Raw genomic sequence first — 23,378 nt, 5'->3', positions numbered from 1 at the left:
TCGACAATCTCTCTCTCGCCCCCTTTCATCTCTCTCGCCCCCTTTCCTCTCTCTCGTCACCACTCTTTCTCTCTCATAACCCCTCTCTCTCCTCCCCTTCTAATCTCTCTCGCCCCACTCCCTCTCTCCCTCCCGCCCCACCTCCTTCTCTTTCCTGCTCCCCCCTCTCCCTCTTGACCCCTCCATCTCTCTCTCCCTCGCCCCCTTCATCTCTCTCTCTCTCTCGCCCCCACTCCCTCTGTCTCTTGCCCACTCCCCCTCTCTCTCGCCTCCCATCCATCTCTCCCTCTCTTGCACCCTCCCTCTCTCTCTCGCCTCCTTCCTCCTTCTCTATTGTCCCCCTCGCACTCTCTCTCACCTCCCCTTTCTTGTTCTCTCTCGCCCCTTCCTCTCCCTCCCTCGCGCCCCTCCCTCTCCCTCCTTCGCACCCCTTCCTCCCTCTCTCGCCCCTCCCTCTCTCTATCTCTCACCCTCTCCGTCTCTCTCTCGCCTTCTCTCTCTCGCCTTCTCTCTCTCGCCTTCTCTCTCTCTCGCCTTCTCTCTCTCTCGCCTTCTCTCTCCCTCGCCTTCTCTCTCTCTCTCGCCTTCTCTCTCTCTCGCCTTCTCTCTCTCTCGCCCTTTCTCTCTCTCTCTCTCGCCCCCTCTGTTTCGCCCCTTCTCACGCTCGCCCTCCCCCCCACTCTCGGTCTTGCCACCCTCCCTCTGTCTCTCAACCCCCTCCCTGTCTCTTTCGCCCCCTTCCTCCCTCTATCTCGGCCCCTCCCTCCCTCTGTCTCTCGCCCCTCCCTCTTTCTCTGTTGCCTCCCCCCTCTCTCTCTCTCGGATCCCCTCTCTCTCTCTCTCTCTCTCTTGCCTCTTCCCTCCCTCAAGCACTCTCGCCCTCTCTGTCTCTTTCGCCCCCTCCCTCTCTCACCCCCACTCTCTCTCGCCCCCTAGCTCTCTCACTTCACCCTCCCACTCTCTATCGCCCCCTCCCTCCCTCTCTCTCTCCTGCCCCCCCTCCCTGTTTGTCCTGCCCCCCTCTCTCTCTCACCCCCTCCCTGCCTCTCCCGCCCTTCTCTCTCTCACCCCCCACCTCTCTGTCTCGCCCCCTCCCTCTCTCTCTGACAACCCTCCCTCTCTCTCTCTCGCCCCCTCCCTCCCTCTCGCCCCCTCCCTCTCAATCGTCCCCCTCGCACTTTCTCTCCCCTCCCCTTTCTCTTTCTCTCTCCCCCTCCCCCTCCCCCTCCCTCTCTCTCTCGCCGCCTCTCTCTCTCTATCACCCTCCTCCCTCTGTCTCTATCACCCACCTCCCTCTCTCTCACTCACCCCCTCCCTCTCGTTACCCTCCCTCTCTCTCTCTCACACACACACCCTCCCTCTCTGTCTTTCGTCCCACTCCATCTCTCTCGCCCCTCTCCCTCTCTCTGTCTCATCCCGTCCCTCTCTCTCGTGCCCTTCCTTCTTTGTCGTGCCCCTCACTTTGTCTTTCGTCCCTCTCTCTCTCTCGCCCCCTCCCTCTCTCTATCTCGCCAACCTCCCTCTCTCTCTTGCCCCCTCGCACTCTCTCTCTTGCCCCCTCGCACTCTCTCTCTTGCCCCCTCGCACTCTCTCTCGCTCCCTTCTCTTTCTTTCTCACCCCCTTCCCTCTCTCTCTCTCGACCCACTCTCTCGCCCTCACCCTCTCTCTCTCGCCCCCCTCCTCATTTATCTCGCCCCCTTCCCTCTCTCTCACCTGCCCTCCTCCCTCTCTATCTCTCCCCCTCACTACCTCTCTCTCATTCGTCCCCCTCCCCTCTCTCTCACTCCCCCTCTCTCAAGCCCCATACCCCTCTCTCTCTTCCCCCTCCCACTCTCTGTAGCCCCCTTCCAATCTCTCGCGGCCGTCTCCTCCCTCTCTCTCTCACCCATCCTCTCTCTCCAGCCACCCTCTCTCCCTCTCTCACCCCTCCCCCTCTCTCTCACTCCCCTTTCCTTTCTCTCTCTCGCTCCCTCCCCCACTTGCTCTCACCAGCACACTCTCTCTCACCCCCTCCCTCTCTCTCACCCCCTGCATCTCTCTCGCCCCATCCATCTCTCTCTCTCTCCCCCTCCCTCAGTCTGTCGTCCCCTCCCTCTCTCTCAACCCATCCATCGCTCTCTCACCCCTCCGTCTCTCTCTCGGCCCCTCCCTCTCTCTCACCCCCTCCATCGCTCTCTCACACCCTCCGTCTCTCTCTCGCCCCCTCCCTCTCTCACACCCCCTCTCTCTCTCCTCCCCTCTCTCTCGCCCCCTAACTCTCTCTCTTCCCCCTCCTACACTCTCTCGCCCCTCCCTCTCTCTCCCGTCCCTCCACCTTCTCTTTTCTGTCCCTCCCTCTCCCTCTCGACCGCTCCATCTCTCTCTTGCCCCCTCCCTCTCTCTCTCACAACTCCGCCACTCTCTCGCTCCCCTCTCTCTTACGCCCCTTACCCCTCTCTCTCTTTCCCCTCTCACTCTCTCGCCCTCTCCCAATCTCTCGCACCCCTCTCCTCCCTCTCTCTCCCGGCCATCCTCTATCTCCCGCTGCCCTCGCTCTCTCTCTCACCCCCTTCCCCTCTCTCTCGCACCCCTCCATCTCTCCCTCCCCGCCTCCATCTCTCTCTCTCTCTCTCGCCCCCTACTCCTTCTGTCTCTTGCCCACTCCCTCTCTCTGTCGCCTCCCCTCCCTCTCTCTCTCTGTCGACCCTCTCCCTCTCTCTCTTGCACCCTCCCTCCCTCTCTCTCGCACGCCCACTATCTCTCTCTCGCCCCCCACTCTTTCTAGCCTCCTTCCTCCTTCTCTATTGTCCCCCTCACACTCTCTCTCACCTCCCCTTTCTTGTTCTCTCTCGCCCCCTCCTTCTCTCTCCCTCGCGCCCCTCCCCTCTCTCTCTCGCCGCCCCTTTGTCTCTAGCCCCCTCCCTTTCTCTCTCTCGCCTTACCTCCTTCTCTCTCTCGCCACCTTCCTCTCTCTTTCTTGCCCTCTCCCTCCCTCTCTCTCTCTCTCTTCCCCCCTCCCACTCTCTCTTGCCCTCATCCCTCTCTCTCTCCCGCCCTTCCTTCATCTCTTTCCTTCCCCCTCCCTCTCCCACTCCCTCCCTCCCTCTCTCTGTCGCCCCCTCCCTCTCTGTCTCGCCCCCTCCTCCCTCTCTCTACTGCCCCCGTTTCTCTCTCTCCCTCCCTCTCTCTCTCTCTCGCCCCCTCCCCGTCTCTTTCTCTTGCACCTCCCTCCCCTCTCTCACACCCACCTTCTCACTCTCGCCCCCCCCGTCTCTCTCGGCCCCTCTTTCTCTCTCTCTGTCTCGCCCCCTCCCACACTCGCCCACGCCCCCCCATTCTTGCTCTCGCCACCCTCCCTCTCTCTCGCCCCCTCCCTCTGTCTCTCAATCCCCTCGCTATCTCTTTCGCCCCCTTCCTATCTCTATCTCGGCCCCTTCCTCCCTCTGTCTATCGACCCCGCCCTCTGTCTCTCGCCCCCCTTCCGCTCTCTCTCTCGCCTCCCCTCCCTCTCTCTCGGATCCCTCCTCTCTCTCTCTCTCTTGCCTCTTCCCTCCCTCACGCACTCTCGCCCTCTCTGTCTCTTTCGACCCCTCCTTATCTCTCTTTCGCTTCCTGTCCCTCTCTCTCTTTCGCCCCCTCCCTCTCTCTCTCACCCCACTCTCTTTGCCCCTCTCTCTCGCCCCCAACTCTCTCTTCACCCTCCAACTCTCTATCACCCCCCTCTCTCTCTCTCCTGCCCCTCCTCCCTCTTTCTCCTGCCCCCTCTCTCTCTCTCGCCCCTCCCTGTCTCTCTCGCCCCTCTCTCTTTCGCCCCCTACCTCTCTATCTCGCCCCCTCACTCTCTCTCTGACACCCCTCCCTCTCTGACACCCCTCCCTCTCTCTCTCTCGCCCCCTCCCTCCCTCCCTCTCGCCCCCTCCCTCCCTCTCAATCGTCCCCCTCGCACTCTGTCTCCCCTCCCCTTTCTCTTTCACTCTCCCCTCCCTCTCTCTCTCGCCCCTCCCTCTCTCTTTTGCCTCCCTCCCTCTCACTGTCTCGACCCCTCCCTGTCTCTATTGCCCCCTCCCTCCTTTTCTCTTTCACCCCCTCCGTCTCACTCTCTTCCCCTCTCTCTCTCGCACCCCTCCCTCTCTATCTTGCCCCCCTCTCTCTCTCACACCACCCTGTCTCTCTCGCAACACCCTCTCTCTCTCGCCTTCCCTCCCTCTTACTATCTCGCCCCCTTCCTGTCTCTCTTGTCCCCTCCCTCTCACTCTTTCGCCCCCTCCCTCTCTCTTCCACTCCCGTCCTTCTCTCTCCTGCGCACCTCTCTCTCTCTTGTCCCCCTCCCACTCTCTCCCCTTCCACTCTCTCTTGCCCCCTTCCCCCCTCTCTCTCTCTCGCTGCCTCCCTCCCTCCCTCTCGTCTGCCTCCCTCTCTCTCTAATCCCCCTCCTCTCTCTTGTCTCCCTCCCCCGCTCTCTCGCCCCCTCCCTCTCTCTCATCTTCCTCAGTCTCTCTCTCGCCCCCTCTCTCACACCCCCTTCCCCTCTCTCTCGCCCCCCTCTCTCTCGCCTCCTCCCTCTCTCTCACCTCCTCCCTTCCCCTCTCTCTCATGCCCCCTTCCCCTCTCTCGCATGCCCCCTTCCCCTTTCTCTCATGCCCCCTTCCCTCTCTCTCTCTCTCGCCCTCTCTCTCTCTCTCGCCCTCGCCCTCTCTCTCGCCCCCCTCTCTCTCGCCTCCTCCCTCTCTCTCGCCTCCTCCCTCTCTCTCGCCTCCTCCCTTCCCGTCTCTCTCATGCCCCCTTCCCCTCTCTCTCATGCCCCCTTCCCCTCTCTCTCTCGCCCTCTCCCTCTCTCTCTCGCCCCCCTCTCTCGCACCCCCTCTCTCTCGCCCCCCTCTCTCTCGCCCCCCTCTCTCTCGCACCCCCTCTCTCTCGCCCCCTCTCTCTCTCGCCCCCTCTCTCTCTCGCCCCCCTCTCTCTCGCCCCTCTCTCTCTAGCCCCCCCTCTCTCTCGCCCCCCTCTCTCTCGCCCCCTCTCTCTCTCGCCCCCTCTCTCTCGTCCCCCCTCTCTCTCGCCCCCCTCTCTCTCTCGCCTCTCCCTCTCTCTCTCTCGCCCCCTTCCTCTCCCTCTCTCTCCGCCCTCTCCCTCTCCCTCCCAATCCCTCTCTCTCTCGCCCCCTCCCTCTCCCTCTCTCTCTCACCCCCTTCCTCTCCCTCTCTTCTCCCTCTCTCTCTCCCCTCTCTCTCAATCCCCCTTCCTCTCTCTCTTGCCCCTTCCTTTCTCCCTCGCTCTGGCCCTCTCCCTCTCCTTCTCTCTCCCGCCAGCAATCCCTCTCTCTTTGCCTCGTCCCTCTCTTTCTCATCCCTCTCTCTGTCTCGCCCCTTCCCTGTCTCTCTCGCCCCCTACATTTCACTCTTTCGCCCCCACCTTTCTCTCTCTCTCTTGCCCCCTGCCTCTCTCTCTCTTGCCCCCTCCCTCCCCCTCTCTCTCTCGCCTCCTCCCTCTCTCTCTCTCACACTCCTCCCTCTCTCTCTTCTGCCCCCTCCATCTTTCTCTCTCACCCCTCCATCTCTCTCATCCCCTCCCCTCTTTCTCTCGCCCCCTCCCTCCCTCTCTCTCTCGCCCCCCTCTCTCTCACTCTCTCTCTCTCACTCTCACACTCTCTCTCACTCTCTCTCACTCTCTCACTCTCTCTGTCTCTCGCCCCCGCCAACTCACTCTTGTCCTCCTCCCTCTCTCTCTCTCTCTCGACCCCTCTCTTTCTCTCTCTTGTCCCTTCCCTCTATCTCTCGCCCCCTCCCTCACTCTTTTGCCCCCTTCCTCTTTCTCTCGCCCGGCCCACTCCCTCTCTCTCTCTCTCTCTCTCTCTCTCATCCGCCGCCTCCCTCTCTCTTGCCCCTCTCCCCTTCTCTCACCCTCTCACACACCCCTCTCTCATTCGTGCCCTTTCTCTGTCTCTCTCTCTCTTTCTTTCTTTCTTTCTTTCTTTCTTTCTCTCTCTCTCTCTCTCTCTCTTTCTTTCTCTCTCTCTCTTTCTTTCTCTCTCTCTCTCTCTTTCTTTCTCTCTCTTTCTTTCTCTCTCTTTTTCTCTCTCTTTTTCTCTCTCTTCTCCCCCTTCTCGCTCTCCACCTCCCTCGGTGTCTCTCTGCTCCCACCTCCCTCTCTTTTCCTTTTACTGAATCTCTCTCCCTCCTGTCCTTCCTTCCCTCCCTCCCTGTCTCTGACATACTCTGTCTCCCTGGTCCTTCCCTCTCCCTCTGACGCAGAGACTGGGGATATTTGGGGGTGAGGCTGCATATGGGGGGTGGGGGTGGGAGGTGGGGAAAATGGGGTAGAGATGGAATTGTGGGAGGGAGACAGCAATGGCATGAGAGACAGAGGGGAAGAGGGAAAGTGGAGGCAGGTGGAGAAACCTGGGTTGTGGGGGTGTGAGAGAGAGGGTGATGAGGAGAGGGTTGAGAAAGAGAGTGTGTGCTGAAAGAGAGAGAGAGAGAATTCAGGAGGAAGAGTAGGGGAGAGGTAATGGGGAGGCCAGGTTGGAGTCCAGAGGGAGTTAACCCTAGCTCCTGAGCTCAGGGCGCAGTGCCCTTCCCTGAGGACCAGGACTTGGGGCTGAGTCTGTCTCTCTCCAGCTCAGCTTCTCCAACACAAAGACACACAACAACATCGGTCACTCTGCTGCTCGGCACGCTTTAATCCACATTTTTATTGGTTACAAATGGAAGTGATGGATACAGTCAGTGGGATGGTGCCTTTTCTCACTGGCCCCCGAGTTGTGAGAAACACTGAAATATTTCCCTGTAACCCCCCTGTGGGATAAGGATGGACAAACCAGCGCTCCCCTGAGTCTGTTACCATAGCGACAGGCTGTTCCATCGCTGAAACACTGAACTGAAATGAGAAAATCCCGGATGGTGTGATTAATGAAGGAATTTGATGGATGGATGGATTTGGGTGAAGGGATATTTCAGCACATTCTTCAGCTGCTGCCTGAACTTAGTCTGGGTCACGGCATAAATCGCGGTGTTTGTGCAGCAACTGAGGAGCTGCAGCATGAAGCCTAATTCCTGCACAAACCAATTGAGAGACACAGAGTAATACCCAATATCATACATCCGTCTCCATATAGAATACAGCATTAATGTTGACCATAACAGGATGAAATTGGCCGAGATCACAAACAGTAAAATGATGGATTTTTTTCGGTTTCTCATTTCAGTGTCAGACTGAGCGTCCCCATTGGTGTGAGCGCGGAGTCTCCTGCGGGCTCTGCTGGTCACTAAAATGTGTCTGACGGTGAGAACATTGAGCAGCAGAATCAGGAGAAATGGGACACCCGGTGTTAGAATGTTGTGGAGGAACTGGATTGTGACCCAGACACTGGAGTAACGAACAGCCTCTGTTACCTCACAAAACCAGGGGGTGTTCCCCAGCGAATACCGAGCCTTGAACATAAAATACCAGAAAATGTTCTTTAAACAGCTCAGCACAGTCACTGCTCCGAGAACCACAGCCGCCGTTTTCTCACTGCAATATTTACTTTTCAGCTTCTGGCAACAAATGGCCACAAACCGATCAAAGGTGAAAGTGATGGTGAACCAGACAGAGCAGTCAGTGGCTGCATAAAGCAGGACGGCGTGGATATTACACACGGGGACGGAGTACACCAGGAAATAAAACTGTTCCAGATAAACAATGGGAATGTGTCTCAGGATCAAGTCGAGGATAATGACCAGGAGATCCGCCCCTGCCATGGCCGCCAGGTAACGTCTGACACATGGAGACAATCCACAATCTTTATAAAGCAGGATGTAGATGGTCACTACGTTAACTGTGAGGAAGGAAAACAAACCCATTATCCATCAGCCTGGAGGCAAAGGGATCCGTTTGAATGGGGACCCAGTGAGATTTTCAAATATGTCCCTGTATTCAGGGAATTATTAATATAATTGGAGCTGGAATAACAAATGGGAAGGATGGAATTACTGACAAAAATGTGACATAAACCACAAACCCTCCCTCCCCAAACACACCGAGACACATCCATAAGGACAGATGGTTTCGAGAACATTTCCACACACTCGATCACTCGAGAGCAGACACAGGTCACTGCTTCCCAGTTCCTAATACGGAGGGTGGGAACGTTGCTATCCTGAAGGATTCTCTCCCAGTTTCCTGAACACAAACGGAGTTTGGGAATTTCTGTATTTTGGTTTAAATTGTGGTCGAGCCTGTGTTGTGAAGAATTGTAAACGCAGGGAAAACGTATTCACCCCTTTAACTGCCTGAGGGGCCTTCGGAACAGTGTCTCCTTCTCCCTGAAACAGGATCTCTTCACTCAGGATCTTATCGTTTGTTCAATTCACTGACGTCCGGCCGTTCACAAACAAACAATGTCAGGGACAGAACGTTCCGGGGAATTTCAGTCGTAGAATGTCAGGGACAGAACGTTCCGGGGAATGTCAGTTATAGAATGTCAGGGACAGAACGTTCCGGGGAATGGCAGTTATAGAATGTTAGGGACTGAACGTTCCGGGGAATGACAGTTATAGAATGTCTGGGACAGAACGTTCCGAGGAATGTCAGTTATAGAATGTCGGGGACAGAACGTTCCGGAAAATGTCAGTTATAGAATGTCGGGGACAGAACGTTCCGGGGAGCTCCGTGACCTGTCCATCACCTTTCCCCCCCCCACCCCACCAACAGGATGAACTGTGCACAGGCTACATATCCATCCAGCACGGGGAGCTGTACATCCCACATCATTATATTATCTATAAACGGCAACCGTACAGTCTGACCAGCACAGAGACCTGTGCCGTGATAACCGGTGACTTAATCTGAAACCCTGGAGCAGTTCCCCTCCCAGCATGTAGGGCTGTGTACACCGACCCAGTGCATTGATCTGTAACCCAGGAGCAGTTACCCTCCCAGCATGTAGGACTGTGTACACCGCCCCAGTGCATTGATCTGTAACCCAGGAGCAGTGACGCTCCCAGCATGTAGGACTGTGTACATCACCCCAGTGCATTGCTCAGTAACACTGTGTTAGATCACTGACCAGTGTGGGGAAACTTGCAGCCCATGCTGGAAGTGACAGGACGTACAGCTCCCACCCATTTACAGCTCCATATCCCCATTGTGCCATGATAAGGGGGTGCTGTGGGTGTGACCATCACTGACAGAGAGAGATGGTGGGGGAATCAATTTAAGTATCACCACATGGGAGGGGTTTGGGGTATAGACAGAGAGGGGGAGACTGAGAGACAGCGTCATGGAAGGATGTGTTCCCAGGTTGCAGAATGCTGAAATGTAAACACTTCGATAGCATCCTGTAACATGAGCCAGTCTTCGCAGGAAATATGGGAAAAAGGGATATTGGTGTGAGGCCAGATGAAACAACAGCTGCTGTGTGGTTTTGAAATTTCGTTTATGTAATTTTCATAAATGTCTATTGAAATGTCTGTAGAGTTGAAGGCGGGTAATAAGCAGTTAAGATAAATGGGCTCTCAGAGTTGTGAATAGTTGATGTAAAATGTTCACTTTCAGAGTGAAAAAATAAGTTGATGTTTTTGTTTAAACAGTGGAATTTGGGAGTCCTCTGTCACTCATATTTTAACAGTTTACAAGGCAAGTTGAGCATTTCTTTATGTTTAGTTTAAGTTACCAGATGAGCTCAATGTTGTATCCTAACAATTGCTGTGTGTGTATCTGTGTGTCTCTGTGTGGGGCAGGTCTGGCTGTCTCTGTGGTGCTTAAAGTGATGCAATCCCACCCTCTGCTGGCCTCTCCACGCCACTGCACAGGAATTGGCAGAGGGTGAAAACCAACAGGGATTCATTCAGAGAGGGGGAGGGAGAGGGCAGCTGCTCACAGCACAATACAAACTGATGTCTTATCCATGTACTGATCTAAATGTCCTTTAAACGTTGTAACTGTCCCTGATTTTGCCAGTTCTTCTGGAAGTTCATTCCACACACAAGCCAGCTTCTGTATAATATAATTACCTTTCATGACTTTTGTCAATCTTTTTCATCAAGTCTTAAAAATCCCTCAGTTTTGAATCCCCAACTCTAGAGAAAAGACATCAGCCCTTCAGCTTATCTGTACCCCTCATTATTTTATAAACCTGTGTAAAGTTACCGCTTAATCTCATATTCTTCAGTGAAACAAATCCCAGTGTACCCAGCCTCCCCTTGGAGCGCAATCCCTCCTTTTCCAGCAACATCCAGGTTAATCTCTTTGGAACCCTCTCCAGCTTAATAATATCAAGGTCAATAATATCAAAGTGAATAGCCAAGGTATTTTCTAAGGGTACGGGGGGTTCGGGGTGGTGGGGGGATCCGAAACTAGAGGACATAGGCTTAGGGTGAGAGGGGAGCATTTAAAAGTGACCTAAGGGGCAGCGTGTTCACCCAGAGGCTGGTGTGCCTATGGAATGAGTGGGCAGGATGACCAGACTGGACACAATATTCCAGAAGAGGTCTCATCAATGTCCTGTACAACCTCAACATGACATCCCAATTCCGATACTCAAAGGTCTGACCTATGAAGACAAGTGTGTTAAACACCTTCTTAACCACAATATCTATATGAGATGCAAATTATAAATAATTTTACCTGATGGCCGAGGTCTCTGTTCTATAACAGTGCCAAAAGCCCTACTTTTAATTGTGTAGATCCTACTGTTGTTTGATTTACCAAATCCGATACCTTGCATTAATCCAAACTAAACCCCATCTGCCACCCCTCAGCCCAGTGTGTGATATTACTGCCACCTCACCCTCCCCCTTCAATTTTAAAATGCCCTCCCCCTCTCCAAGAGGCCTGCACACTCTGGCCTTCATTTTCACAAAGGCTCTGAGCTTGTTTTGGCTTGTGTGGTTAGGGGGAGACCGGATAGATTGCAGACAGAGTCGTTGGGGAGGAGAGGCTGGACAGTTATCAGCAGCCTGCTGTCATTTCATGGTTTTAGGAAGAGGGAAGTCGCACGTTAGAGGTGGGTAACAGTGATCGGTGTTTTGGGACCAGAAATTTGGTGTTCAGTAATAAATATCCATTTGAGAACTTCCATTGTGCAGAGTGTGTCTGCAGGATTTCTTTCCCTAATATTGCAGAATACAGATAATCGCGATAGTTAATTTTGATAGCATAGCACATATAGTCAATATCCTACAGTTGAAACAAATATCTTGCATTTGTTTAACAATACAAAGTATTTTCTGTAGTTCAATAATGGTAACCTGATTGTAGAAAATCCACACCGAGCTGAAAGCGAGCATTAAAATATGACTCAAAATCTGGATATGGTAGTATAGTGGGTAGTGTCCCTGTCTCTGAGCCAAAGCTCTGGATTTGATTCCAATCCCTGAACTTGTGTGGTAGTGTTCCGAGCTCTGGACTAGAAGGCCTGGATTCAAGTCCTGCCTGTTGCAGAGGTATGTCACAACATGATAGAACAGGCTGATGAACAAACACACAGGAGAATACTGTTGCAGCTTTATGAGTATTGCTGAGTGATGCCAGTTTCCCTGCCTCCGGGCACAAAGATCTAGGTATAAAGCCCACAGAAATGTCTCATGATACATCTGCGCAAAGTGATTAAAATGGATTTAGAATTGTGACTTGATGGAGAAGGAAGAGGTGTCAGTATTGCATTTCAGAATTTAGGGCCAGGATGACTGAAAACACAGCCATTCGTGTTGATTGGAGTCACATTTCGCAGCAGTAGTGGTTTATAAAATCAGAATGGTCATGGATAGGGTTTGTAGTCAGGGATTTTTTCCAAGGTTGGGGTGTCCAAAACTAGAGGGCATTGTTTGAAAGTGATAGAGGAAAGATTTTGATGAGGCCTAAGGGGCACCTTTTCACACAGAGGGTGGTGTGCGTATGGAATGAGCTGCCAGAGGAAGTGGTGGAGGCTGGGTACAACTGCATCATATAAAAGGCATGCTGGGTACAGACAGACCTGCCGAGCTTTTCCAGCAATATCTGTATTTCTGTAAAAAAATGCATTCATTTTAACACGGGTATTCTAAATAAATTAAACACTTTTATTTTTTAATGATGCAGGGCCATATAAACATATCTTCAAATTGACCGAGACCATTTTCTGCTAAGGGTATGGCTCTGTGTATGACAGCAGCAATGATGCACCGACATGGAACAGGGAATGTGATGGAGATATAGTTTGGACAATGTACAAGGAGACCTCACATGGTCCAGTTTCGGAGAGGATGGCATTACTGTGTGATTCAACTCAGAGAGGGAGAAAATGTCATCTGTCCGAGAAGGAACGGCCGATTGAACTCTACCTCCTTCATTGTTCCTCATCACAGCAATGTGTGCAAGCTAAAACAAATCTCTACAGTCATCGTTACCATTCTTATTTTTATGGAATCCCTGCATTGTTGAAACAGTCCCTTCAGCCCAAGTCCATACCAACCTTCCCAACCCATTCCCTTATATTTACGCCTGACTAATGCACCCAACCTAGAAATCCCTGAACACTACAGGCAATTTAGCATGACCAATCCACCTAATTGAACTGTGGTAGAAAACTAGATCACCCATTTAGAAGCTCACACAGAAAGATGGAGAATGTACAAACTCCACACAGACAGTCACCCAAGGCTGGAATCGACCCCAAATCCCTGGTGCTGTGAGGTAGCAGTGCTAACCACCGTGCTACCTTTTGGGTGATCCCTGACCACAATTCATTGGAATCTACTCACTGCTTAAAGCAAAGGGAATTCAGCCAAATCCAACTCTCCCAGGATGAAATCCCATTGCTAGCAGCTGTGTGAGTACAATATCTTCAGAAGCAGAATAATGTTTTGGACAATCTCGCAATGTTTCCTTTTGTCATGAGTTCCAATAATATCTGGGCAAAGTTCTTTTAAGTTAAAATTGCCGAGAGAGTGTGTGTGTGTGTGTGTGTGTGTGTGTGTGTGTGTGTGTGTGTGTGTGTGTGTGTGTGTGTGTGTGTGTGTGTGTGTGTGTGTGTGTGTGTGTGTGTGTGTGTGTACAAAGGGGAGTATTGATTATATATTTGAAATATCCAAACACTTTGCCATTCATCTTTCCATCATAGTTTGAGTAACATTGCTCTGGATCATAAACGTGCTATTTGAGCAGATTAAAGAAACCAGTCTGACTTGTTCCTAAAAGTGACCCTGACCCAGTCTGAGACCGATATCATCGGCCATATCACCGATGGCTACATTGAACATTTGTTGTGAGCAGTGGGGGAGTGGGACTAGAAAGGGAACAGTGACCCAAAAAGCCGGGGAACTATAGACTGGTGAGCCTGATGTCAGTGATGGGTGAGTTATTGGAGGGGATTCTGAGGGATAGCATTCACATAAATTTGGGAAGGTAAGAGCTGATCGGGGTAGACAACGTGGCTTTCTGCATGGGAAATCATGTCTCATTAATTTGGTTGAGTTTTTTGAAGAGGTAACAAAGAAAATTGATGAAGGCAGTTTGGTTGACATTGTCTATATGGACTTCAGCAAGGTGTTCATTTAATGAACAAAGAGCAAAGAAAATTTCCAGCCCAGGAACAGGCCATTCGCCCTCCAAGCCTGAGCTGATCGAAATGTACTCTCTAAATCTGTCGGTCAATTCGTAAGCATCTGTATCCCTCTGCTCCCCACCTATTCATGCATCTGTCTAGATGCATCTTAAATAAATCTACCTGCCTGCCTCTACCACCTCTGCTGGCAACGCGTTCCAAACGCCCACCACCCTCTGTGTGAAGTACTTACCGTGTGTATCCCCCTTAAAGATTCCACCTCTCACTTTGAAAGCACGATGTCTCGTTATTGAATCCTTCACCCTGGAAAAATAGACAAGAGACAATAGACAATAGGTGCAGGAGTAGACCATTCTGCCCTTCGAGCCTGCACCGCCATTCAATATGATCATGGCTGATCATTCCTAATTAGTATCCTCTTCCGTCCTTATCTCCATAACCCTTGATTCCACTATCTTTGAGAGCTTTATCCAACTCTTTCTTAAATGAATCCAGAGACTGGGCTCCACTACCCTCTGGGGCAGAGCATTCCACACAGCCACCACTCTCTGGGTGAAGAAGTTTCTCCTCATCTCTGTCCTAAATGGTGTACCTCGTATTTTTAAGCTGTGTCCTCTGGTTCGGCACTCACCCATCAGCGGAAACATGTTTCCTGCTGCCAGAGTGTCCAATCCTTTCATAATCTTATATGTCTCAATCAGATCCACTCTCAGTCTTCTAAAATCAAGGGTATACAAGCCCAGTCGCTTCAGTCTTTCAGTGTAAAGTAATCCCGCCGTTCCAGGAATTGACTTCGTGAACCTACGCTGCACTCCCTCAATAGCCAGAATGTCTTTCCTCAAATTTGGAGACCAGAACTACACACAGTACGCCAGGTGTGGTCTCACCAGGGCCCTGTACAGCTATAGAAGCACCTCTTTGCTTCTATACTCAATCCCTCTTGTTATGAAGGCCAGCATGCTATTAGCCGCCTTCACTACCTGCTGTACCTGCATGGTTGTCTTCATTTACTGGTGTGCAAGAACAGCAAGATCTCTCTGTACTGCCCCTTCACCTAAATTGATTCAATTGAGGTAGTAATCTGCCTTCCTGTTCTTGCCACCAAAGTGGATAACCATACATTTATCCACATTAAACTGCATCTGCCATGCATCTGCCCACTCACCTAACTTGTCCAGTTCACTGGTACCCCACTGGTCACTGCCTGCCATTCCGAAATGGAGCCATTTATCACTACCCTTTGTTTCCTATCAGCCAACCAATTTTCAATCCAATCTATTACTTTGCCCCCAATATCATGCACCTTAATTTTACTCACTAACTCCTGTGTGGGAATTTATCAAAAACTTTCTGAAAGTCCAGGTACACTACATCTACTGGATCTCCCCCGTCCATCTTCAAAGCTCGTCTCTATCCACCCTGTCTACATCTTTCATGATTTTGTAAATCTCAATCAGGTCCCCCCTCAATCTCCTTTTTTCTCGTGAAAATAAACCTAAATTACTCAGCCTCTCTTCATAGCTAGTATTTTATTCAGATTGATATACAGATGAATAAATTTCAGTCACGTGGAATACAGAAGAAGCTCGTCACAATTGTCTTGAAGGAAGAGGGGTATTTTTCAGACTGGAGGTTTGTCAGCAGCACTGTGCTGTAAAAATCAGGACTGAGTTCACTGCATTTCATCATTTATGTAAAGGATTTAGATGTGAATATTGGAGCCATAGTTAGTAAGTTTACACACAACATCAGAAAGGTGATGTAGTAGTTTATCTCAGAGTACAACAGGACCACAAATAGATGGGACAAATGGGCAAGGAGTGACAGATGAAGTTTAATTTAGATAAATACGAGGTTGTGCAGTTTGGGAAGGCAAATCAGGGCAGGAATTATACACTTAATAGTAAGGGCCTGGAGAGTGTTGTGAAACAAATGGACATAGGGCTGCAGGTACATTGTTCCTTGAAAGTGGAGTCGCAGGTAGACAGAGTGGTGCAGAACACATTTGGCACATTTGTCTTAATCAGTCAGAGCATTGAGTATAGGGGTTGTGGTTGCATGTTGTATCTGTACAGGATGTTGGTGAGGCCACTTTAAGAATACTGCGTACAGCTGAGTTTTCTGCAGAAATGACTTACACAGATGTTCCAGGACTGGAGGTTTGAACTTCCGGAAGAGGTTGATTAGTTTGAGGTGCTTTCTCCTGGAGTGTCAGAGGTTGAGGGGTGACATTATAGAGGTTTATAAAATCATCAGGGGCATGGATATTCTGAACAGCCATGTTCTGCTCCCCAGAGTATGGGAATCCAGAACAGCAGAGCATAGATTGGAGGGGAGAGGGCGAATGATTTAGAAGGGACCTGAAGGTAAATGTTTCACAGAGAGTGGGTTGTGTATACAAAAAGTGCTGTCAGAGGAAGTGGTAAAGGCGGTTACAATCGTACATTTAAAAAATCTCAGAAAGAGGGGGGATATTGGCCAAATGCTGGCAAATGGGACTGGATTAGATTTGATAACTGATCGGAGTGAACAGATTGGACTAACGGGTCTGTTTCCGTTCTGCATGACTCTCTGATTCTATAAGAGGGATGACAAAAAATTCTGAAAGTACCTTTCAAATCCGAATCCTCTTCACTGGAAGTTTATCATGCCTCTATGTTCACATTGATTGAATGCTGCGTTAGTTAAATATTTGACAGAGAAGTGAGTCATGCAAAATGGGACGCAGACAGGAAAGTGGGACTGAGACCACAACCTGATCAGCTACAATCTTAGTGCCTGGTGAAGACTCAAAGTGTCTAATGACCCACTTCTGCTCCTCGGTCCCATGTTCCTGTGTTCCATTCAGCCCCTCAAACCTGCTAGACAGGAGCAGTTGGAGGGTACTTCCTGCTCTCAACTTTGCACAGAAACAGAGGAGACCATTCGGCCCTTCAAGATTGTCACACACGCTTTGAGTTGACTTGGGAAATGTAATTGGAAAATCCAGGCTGGGTAGGAAAGAAGCCCCTCATCTCTCTTTACTGAGCCTCCCCTCTCTGCAACATGCGCTCCATTTGTTGGTCATGTTATAGACCCAGATTCACTGTGAATGCAGACCCCTTACCTCACCCAGAGATGGCTCACAAAATCCTCTGGCCTCCCTGATGGCAACATTCAATAACAGAACATTCATGAAAATAACACCCACTAACTTTCCAATAACAGAATGTGAGAACATCAGAAACAGGGGCAGGTCGTTCACTCCCCAAACCTGCCTTGAACTTCACTAAGGTCATGGCTGATCTGCTCTTGGTCTCAAATCCTCTTTCATACCCAACTCATCATCGCCCTCAACTCTCTGACAGGTCAATATCCATCTGTTTCCTCTTCAAATACTTTCAGTCATCTAGCTCCCCGAACACTCTTGAGAAGAGAAATCCTGACATTCAATGCCACCTGTTTGAAGAAAACCCTTGCTGCTCCTATACCATGGCCTATTGATATGAACAAAAGAGGTTGACACAAGGGGTCAGGTAAAAATGACTGGCCCTGATATCAAGACAGTGGTTCGCTTCTATTGATATCAAGGAGCTTAACAAATCTGAACTTAATGGGAATCAGAGAAAACTCTCCAGTGTTTGGATTCAAAAATGGCACAAAGGAAGATGTTCATCATCTCAGTCCTGGGTCAGCTCTGTGGGAGATCCTCAGGGTAGCTTCCTCTTCACAAACATCTTCAGCTGCTTCATCAATGTCTGCCCGCCCCCACCCTCCCCACCATAAGATCCGAAGTGGGGATGGTCACTGGAGATTCCACAATGTTCAGAACATTTTATCCACCATCAGCTCCTGAACTGGACTGTGTCCATGTGCAGCAAGACATGGACTCCATTGAGACTTGTGCTGTTAAAGGGTCCATAACATTCATGTAACAGCACTGCCTGGCACTGCACATTGTCACAGTATAACAAGAGTTCATTAAGCACCTCACGCTGGTTTCACAGGAATATGAGGAAACCATTCAGCCCATTGACTCTATTGGAGCAGATCAGGGACAGCCCATTCAATGCCTCCAGCCTATTATTCAGGAAGAGAAGGATTCTAGTGTGATGGGTTATACCAGAGCCCCTCGACAATATTTGAAGGCAGTAGCCAAGGCTCTAATGTTTTCTTCTTTAAAGGAAATGTAAAGTGTCTGTTCCAGATGCAATGTGACTGGTCAAACTACTCGGTGTGAAGCATAACACCATTTATTTAAACACGAAAGATGAAATAAAACCAAAGAAAGAGGAATTTAGAATAACGTAATTCTATTGGGCAACTTAAAATAATAGATCTAGGAGCTATTACTAATGAATTAGTACAACATAGGAAATTCCCATAAACACAGCCCTTGGCAAAAAGTAAAATTCAGGAAGTGAAAACAGCATCAAGAGAAAATTCAGAGAGAGTAGCAGACAGGAGACATTCCCTGAAACTTCCAACTCTGTTGAGACCTCTACAGTTTTTGATGTTACTGAGAAAACAAAACCCAGTGATCCTAATTTGTGAGAGCTGGCCACGCCCATTCAGGCGACATTAAAATAAACCTAAGGCCTAGCTAGCTGTTTACTCAAGTGGTCTGAACTAGCAAGCTTGGCAACAGTCGTTCAATCTCTCTCTTAACAGAAACTAGACTAAAATAACCTATGAAATCTGCAGCACCATCACAATTGTCAGCACATCGAGCTTCCAAACAGGAACCAGGGGTAACCAGTTAGGCCCTTGGCCCTGTCCAATCAGACGAGGAAGAAGCCAGTCAGTCCCTTGAGTCACTTATAAAGGAACAGTAGGAGGCCATTCCCATCTCAATGCACTTACACAGTGACAGAATGAGATAATTTATGCTGATTCCTGATGGATGTCTTATGTCTGAAACAACAATTCTCCTGCTTCTCGGATGCTGCCTGACCTGCTGTGCTTTTCCAGCAATCGACGCTCTACTCTGATCGCCAGCATCAGCAGTCTTAAGTATCTCCAGATTGATGCTGTAACATGATGAACAAATGGAGCAGAGGTTGCAGGGACAGTCTGCTCCACGTTGTTAAGTTGTTCCAGTTGGCTCCTTTGCTTATGATACTCACGTGGGACTTTAACGAAGTTTTCTGGTGGTGAGCAGGGAAGCCATATGTCTTGTGTGAAATCTCAAGAAGGCACCTTCCATCTCCGAGAAGCCAGCCTGGTGTTCTCTGTGTAGGGTGGAAGCTCGTGGGAATGGCTACCTGTTTCAGATGGAAGGTATTGTGGCTGCTGTTGGCGATTGTGTACAACCTGACGTTCAGTACGGGGTCACACGCCGACTGCACAATGACGTGGGGAGAGTTAATTAAGGCATATAAACTATTAGGAAAGTCACGTTAGACTGATGAAGGGACACTCTAAGTTCAAATAATGCTGATACTGTTCATGTTGATCTTGTCTAGTGCCCGTCCTGTTCAGTGTAACCTGTATGCCTTACTCTGTCCCAGTCTATTTCCACCCTATGATCTGTCTGGCCATGCTTACTATGATCTGCCTCCACTGCTCATAAATAAAGTGTTTCCTGTACTGAGGTACACATGGCAATAAATCAAACCAATCAATCCTGGGTAAAGAATGGAATTTCTCTCCCTATCAATGTCTCTTTTGGAAATAAGTGATCGCTGCTACTCCTCGTGTTTCAGCATCGCCATTTCTTCTTCCCTCATAACTCTACAGATTAAACACTCAGTTTCTTCACTCTGTCATCATGTTACCATCACCCGTGTCTGTGGCATGGAGATCATTCCTTACAAAGGAGATCACATCTATACAGAGTGCGTCAAATACTCTCAGCAAGGCTCTACAACAGCAGGAAGACAGCTTTACTTATGTACTCGAATCATCTTACAATGAAGGACAGCACACCATTGTCTGCACCCATTACTTACACAGGGTTTGATTCGGAGCAGTCAACATAGACTTGTGAGTGGGAGATCGTGCTTCCCAAATTTGTTAGAGTTCTTTAATGAAGTGACCAGGAAGGTTGACGAGGACAGAGTGGTAGACGTAGTCTCTATAGATACCAGTAAGGCCTTTGATTAAGTTCCACATGACAGGCTGCTCCGGAAGGTTACATCACGTGAAATGCTGGGGGAACTGGCCAATTGGATACACAGTTGGCTTGATGGTAGGAAGCAGAGGGTTTAGCGGAAGGATGCTTGTCAGACTAGAGGCTGGGTCTATTGCTGTTTGTTATCCATGATTATCTATGATTATCTATGACAGCAGACACATAGACATGTGATAAAACGTTTCAATGATCTCTGAATAGGCCAAGCAAGACATTCTATTGTATCAAACTGCTCTGAGGTCTTAAAGAATAAACCTAGACAGAACACCCAGCCCCAGCCTCATTGTTGGAAAAAGGAAACGGGAAACACAGTCCTGTTGACCCTGCAGAGACCTCCTTCCTATCATCTGAGAGTGGGTGACAGCATTTACAAAGCTTTCCCACAGTATACGCTAATGTGAGTAACCTTGGGAAGCTATAAATTAGCAAGTGCAGTCGTCCCTTTGGTCCATCGACTTTCCTACCCAATTCAATATAATGTTGGCTTGCCCTTTATTTCCACACCGTACTCCTGCTCTCCCACCATCCCTTTACTGTCTCTAAATCCTAGTTATATTCAGTGTCTTGGCTACCAGGTTCGAGCGCATCCCCCAGCTTCACCAGTCTCTGAGGGCAGACATTTATTGGCATCACAATGCAGAATGGCCTGGCGGTATCTAATACCATGGCCCCTTGTTTTAGACACCACAGCCTGGGGAATTATCATCCCTGCTTCCAATCTGTCTCGCCCTCTCAGAGTTTTATATATCTCACTGAGATCTCCACCCATTTTCCTCAAGCTCATCGAATACAGGCCCAGTCGCCCCAAACACTGCTCCCACAACAAGCCTGTCATCCCAGTGTTCGGTCTGGTCATCCTTCACTGCTCTCCCTCAATGTCAAGTTTGTCCTTTGTTAGGTACAGAGACCAAAACTCCACACAATACTGCACAATGTTCGAGATGGAGTCTCACTATGGACCTGTACAGCTGCAGTAAGACACCCTTACTCCTGGACTCAAATCCACCTGAAATGAAGGTCAACATCCCATTTACCTTCCTAATTGCTTTCTGTTCCTGCAATGTTGTTTTCAGTGACTGGTCTACAGGGAGATCCAAATCCTTTGCAATGTTACAGCTCCCACTGTGTGGGTCCATGTACCCTGATCAACGTGCCAATGCCATTCCCAGTATTGCCTTCTGGGTTCATACCTCACTGTGCTGCAGGTACCACGGAGGGCTGGGCAGAAGGAAACAACAAAAAGGAGCATGAGTCCCTTTGTAGATCAACACATATCAAACAATCCCTTTTCAAATGATAGGCTTCCAATCTATTGTTCCCAACAAAGGACACACCATCACCTCTACCCACCTTGCTCTCCATCTGCCACATATTTGCCCATTCACTCCACTTGTCTTAGTCACCTTGGAACTTTTTTACAACCTCCTCACCCACTCACAATCCAACATCCTTTAGTTCAGTCACAGGTTGGGATATATTGTATTTGATTCCCACAACCAAATTTTTAATGGGTATTGTGAACAGTTCGGGCCTGAACACCGATCTCTGTGATATCTCAGCAAACTTCCTCTGTTATTTTTATTGAAAGTACTATTTATTTCCTGAATCTGGGTGTGACTGGCTGGGCGAGCATTTATTGACTGTCCCTAGTTGCCCTTGAGAGCGTGGTTATGAGCTGCCTTGAACCGTTGTAGTCCACTGTGGATTCAGTGTTGGTAACACCATTGAATGCCAAGGGGAAGTGGTTAGGTTGTATATTAGTGGTGATGGTCAGGGTCTGGCATTTGTGTGATGTGAATATTACTTGCCACTTGTCAGCCTGGATACTGTCCAGATCTGGTCATGTTTGGACACGGATTGCTTCAGTATCTGAGGAGTCACTAATGTTGCTAAACATTGTGCAATCATTGACGACCATCCCCACTTCTGACCTTAAAATGGAGGGAAGGTCATTGATGAAGTAGCCCTGAAGATGTTTGGGCCTAGGCCACTGCCCGAGGACTCCTACAGACTTATCCTGGAGCTGGATTGACTGACCTTTATCAACCATGACCATCTTCCTACATGTCAGGTATGATTCTAACCAGCAGGGTGTTTGCCCCGATACCCATTGATTCCAGTTTAGCTAAGGCCCATTGATGCCACACTTGGTCGAAGACAGCCTTGATTTAAAGGGCTGTCACTCTCAGCCCACCTCTGGAATTCAGCTCCTTTGTCCATGTTTGAACTAAGGTAATGAGATCAGGAGCTGAGTGGCTCTGGTGGAGCCCAAACTGGGTGTCATTGACCAGGGTATTGCTGAGCAGGTGCTGCTCGAAAACACTGACACCTTCCATCACTTTACTGATGTTCGGGAGTAGACTGATGGAGTGGTAATTGGTCAGATTGGAATTGTTCTGCTTTTTATGTATAGGGGATAGTTGGGTAATTTCCCACGTAATCGGGGAAATGTTGTTGCAACGATACTGGAACAGTTTAGCCAGGGCAGTGACAAGTTCTGCAGCACAAATTTTCAGTACTATAGCCAGAATGTTGTCCGCATGTGTCCCATTGGAGTATCCAGTGTCTCCAACCGTTTCTGAATATCGCGTTGATTGAATAAAATTGGCTGATGACTGGTAACTGAATTGCTGAGGATCGCAGGAGGAGGCTGAGATATTCCATCCACTCAGCACTTTTGACGAAGATGTCCTTTTGACTAAAGAATGCATCTACCTTATCTTTTGCACGGAAGTGCTGGACTATTCCATCATTAAGGATGGGGATACTTGTGGAATCTCCTCTTCCAATGACTTGTTTAATTGTCCCCAGCTTTTCTCAACTAGAAGTGGAAGGACTGCAAAGCTTAGATCTGATCCGTTGCTTATGGGATCACTAAGCTCTGTCTATCACTTACTGCTTATGCTGTTTGGCACGCACGTTGTCCTGTTTGGTGACGTCACCAGGCAGACACCTCATTGTCAGGTATGCCTGGTGCTGCTCCTGCCATCCTGCACACTCCATTGAAACAAGGTTGATCCTCTGGCTTGATGGTAATTGTTGTGAGGGGGATATGCCAGGCCATGAGGTTGTGCTGGAGTACAATTCTGCTGCTATTGCTGACTCACAGCATCTTATGGAAACACAGACTTGAGCTTCGATATGTGCTTCAAGCTGGTTATTTAGCATGGTGATAGTGCCACCCCAAATGATGGAGGTTATTCTCAATGTGAAGGTGGGACTTTGTCTCCACAATGACGACGCCGTGGTCACTCTTACCGATGCTGTCATGGACAGATACTTCTGCACCTGGCAGATTAGTTATGCTGTGGTCAGTATGCATTTTCCTCATGTTGGTTCCTTTATGACCCGCCGTAGACCCACCCGAGCCTTTATATCCTTTAGGACCCAGCCAGCTCAATCAGTAATGCTGCAGGTGAGCTACTCTTGTTGGTGGACATTTAAATCCCCCACCCAGAGTACATTTAGTATCCTATCCACCCTCAGTGCTTCCTCCAAGTGTTGGTTAGCATGGAGGAGTACTGATTCATCGGTTGAGACAGGCTGGTACATGGTAATCAGCAGGAGGTTTCCTTTTCCATGTGTAAATTAAAGCCATGAGACTTCATGGGATACGGAGTCACTTTTGAGGATTCCCAGAGCAATTCGCTTCCAACTGTATCCCACTGTGCCGCCAATTCTGCTGTGTCTGTCCTGTTGGTGAGATAGGAGATATCCGGGGATGGTGATGGGGAGTCTGGGACATGGCCATACTCACAGAATCATAC

Source organism: Hemiscyllium ocellatum, chromosome 38 (genome assembly GCF_020745735.1).
Source record: "Hemiscyllium ocellatum isolate sHemOce1 chromosome 38, sHemOce1.pat.X.cur, whole genome shotgun sequence".
Classification (NCBI taxonomy): domain Eukaryota; kingdom Metazoa; phylum Chordata; class Chondrichthyes; order Orectolobiformes; family Hemiscylliidae; genus Hemiscyllium; species Hemiscyllium ocellatum.
This window is presented reverse-complemented; position numbering follows the sequence as displayed.